The sequence below is a fragment of the Lygodium microphyllum genome, chromosome 9 (assembly GCF_053477565.2).
Source record: "Lygodium microphyllum isolate KBCC chromosome 9, Lygodium_microphyllum_v1.1.10, whole genome shotgun sequence".
NCBI lineage: Eukaryota > Viridiplantae > Streptophyta > Polypodiopsida > Schizaeales > Lygodiaceae > Lygodium > Lygodium microphyllum.
The window spans coordinates 50,177,564-50,181,080 of NC_141143.1; the positions used below are offsets into that span (position 1 = coordinate 50,177,564).

The window sequence follows — 3,517 nt, forward strand, 5'->3', positions numbered from 1 at the left end:
ATGTCGAAAGGTATTAAGGCATTTTCCCTTGGCTCCATGTATAAAACATATGTTTCAAAGTTTGAAACTAGCTAAGCTTATGTCTTGGGGAGCGGAGCAGAAGAGCAAAGATGCAGTAATGTGAATTCCATTCGATAGTCCTACATTTGAGCACATTGATTTACACTGGCCAGATTTTGCAAAAGAACCACACAATATTAAGATGGGCATAGGATTGGATGGTGTGAATCCATTCTTCATGAGATCAAGTAAATGGTCTACTTGGCAGGTGGTAGCTATTAACTATAATATGCCCCCCTATCTCAGTATTAAGGAGCATTTAATACTCTCCCTCTTAATTCCAGGAAAACGTGAAGTTAAAGACCTTAATGTTTATTTGGCCCCTCTCATTGATGATCTTCAAGATTTATGGAGAGGGATTGATGTCATGGATATGTCCAAAAGCAGTGGTCAAAGACAATTCGTCGTTCACGAAATTGTAACATGGACTATCCACAACTTTCTAGGATATGGTTTTTGCTCAGGTATGTGGTTCAATATATACACATTGTCTTGTGTGTTTTTATGGTGTTTGTCAAGCAGGTTGTTCAATTAATTTTTTTTTTTTGTAGGGATGTCTCCCAAGGGTTATAAAGCTTGTCCTTTGTGCGGTGATTGGTTGAGATCAACATATAGCAAAAGTCTAAACAAAAATATCTATCTTCTCCATAGATGATTTTTGCTTGCAATTCATTTACGAAGTAGGGGACAAGCCATGCATTTTAATGGAAAGGTGGAGAATGGAAGATGTCCCATGCAAATGACACCAATGGATTGGTATCAAAAGTGGACTGTTGGACCCACTATCAATCCGGAGTTGGAAATCATAAGCGGCGATGAGAGCGATGATGTCCAAATGCAAGTTAGAGGAAAACGTTCTTTGGCGTTAAGTCCCTCGATATGGTATGCTTTAGAATAATGGAAGGATTTGAGGATTTGTCATCTTCTTGATCCTGTGCATATAATCAAGAACATTGGTCATTCCTTATGGCAACACCTCGTTGGTTTGAAAGACACAATTGTAGCAAGAGATGACTTAATGAACCAAAACTCGAAGCCCAATCTATGGCCACAACTTGATGAAACTACAGGCGAGAAAACTTATGATCCTGCCCCATGGGCGCTCACATTGGAAGAGATGCAAACTCTCAATCAATGTATTCAATCTATTCATATGCCTACAGGGTATGGCCTGTCTTGTCGAAACATGTTCACAGTAGATGACAAGAGCTTGTCTGGCCTAAAAACACATGATTGGTATACTTTTTTGAAGGTAAATCTCTCTCAATCTTTGAAAGTAATTTTGAATACCTTCATTGTTTCGTTCATCGAGCTTATCATGGATTCATATGTGCAGCATGTCCTACCCCTTATTATTGATGGATGCACTATAAGAGGCATCCGCGATATCATTTACCGTCTTGGGTCACTTACAAGGTATTCGTTTGCTCGTTAATTTGCAATACAAAAACATTCAAAAACATGTCTAATATATTTTTTTCCTCTACATATGGATTATATCTAAAGAAATTGGCAAAGGGTCCATTCCACAAAAGAAGCGTGAATGCATAGAACTTCTCTGTTTAATGGAGAAGGAGCTTCCAACGTCCTTTTTTGATATCCAGGTTCATGTTCTAATCCATGTAGTGGACGAGAAAGAGATCCCCACTGTTGTGAGCACTTGATGGATGTTTTGAGTCAAGAGATTTATGGGAGTTTTAAAAAATTATGTATGCCAAAGGGAAAAACCAAAGGGTTCCATGGCCAAGGGATGTGCGCTTGAGGAATGCATGTATTATGTCTCTGAATACCTAGAGGCAACTGATGAGGAGGCTCCACGTGCATGGACAATTGTCTTCTTCTACCATGTCAAACGAGATATTGTCTGGTCAGGGAGTCCCTTCTGCCTCAAGGTCCAAGACAAATTGGATATATCTACTTTCATAGGCTACAATAGCTGCAACAATTCATTGATGAGTACGATGCAGAACTTGCAAGTAGACGAGTTGGCAAACGTAGAAAGAGGAGATCAAGATGATGTAAATGAAGACGAGGATGCGCCTTCTTTCATGGATTGGATATACACCCGTATGCAACGGACAATTAGAAATCATGAGCCTATCTCAAATGAACAGAGAGAGTTTATGATTGGGTGTGAATGACATGTAACCTTTTTTTAATAAAAGTTTCGAGAACTCTGAACTAAACAAGTGGATTTTATATCAGTTACTTTTTTATGGTTTATTTGTTGGTTCAGGGTCACATGTATATAAACATGTGGACATATGGACAACAACTAAGGGTGAAGAATATTGATGACTTACGTCTCAGTCAAGATTCCTGCATTGTTGCCTCTTTCAAGCAAGTATCACATGCAAGTTCAAGAGACACAAATCTTGTCGACGGTGAACTTGGCTACGTGGGAACCATAGTAGGCATTTATGAAGTATCATATCGTATCTTCAAGCAAGTGAATAAAAACACTCTCTTGAATTGTGTAATCATGACATCTAGACTTCTTGAATTTATACATAATTCTAAGGCTTCAATTCACATGTCTTAATAGATGGGTTTGAAGGTGGATTGGTTTCGAGGAGCAGAGTACAAAGGTAGTAATGCCTTAATGAGACAAGAGCCATCCGGATTCTAGTCTATTGATTCCTCCAAGTTAATACGGTCTTCAAAGGGGCCATATATTTTTCCAGCTCATGTTGAACAAGCATTCTTCTACAAGAATGCAGATGCTCATCCATGGTGGCAAGTTGTGCATGTCAAGAGCCTAGAGGTCGATGCTTATTTGATAGCACTGACATAGCGGCTGATGATCGAGATGAATCGATTTTGCCTTTCGATCAAAATGCATCAATGTCGAACAGTCATAGAGTTCTTCTTTCTGATCACCATGACCTTGTTGATGTTCAGAATGACAATGATCTGCACTTCGGCACTATAGACAGAAGAGGAGGAAACAATAGACACCAAGCATGTGGTAGAAATGAACATCAATACAGGTTTAACAACGGAGGAGATTGAAGAAGTCAACAAGGATAATGAATATGAGATTCTATTGACGATCAATCTCGAAGATGATGATGAGGTTTACTAGCATTAGCCAAAAAACCTACGAATCAACCAGTTTCGAGGGATGCTTATTATTTCCAACACTTGGTAATGTATCCAACTCTTAATATTTGATTATGTGGTCATGTTTTTTTTTTCCAATTGTATTCTTACTAACAAGGGAGGGTGGGCGGGGAGTCTCGTGGTGATAGCCGCATATGGCTAGTGTCAGGGTTCAATTCCCCTTAGACTCTCTCATATGGGATAAGCTTAATGCCCGTATCCGTTCCTTTCTCATTTTTTCATGTATTATAGCCGTGATTGCCCACACAGAGCACTTGATGGTGGCTAGGGAGATATGGATGGAGTTCGACCAAATGTATGACAACCAGATGACCGTCATGAAGAGGGTTTTGTT

At 39.3% G+C, this 3,517-nt stretch overlaps 1 pseudogene; it reads left to right on the plus strand.

The window, feature by feature from the left end:
• On the plus strand, positions 1 to 3,145 carry LOC148031020 (uncharacterized; annotated as a pseudogene).
• The last annotated feature ends 372 nt before the right edge of the window (positions 3,146 to 3,517 follow it).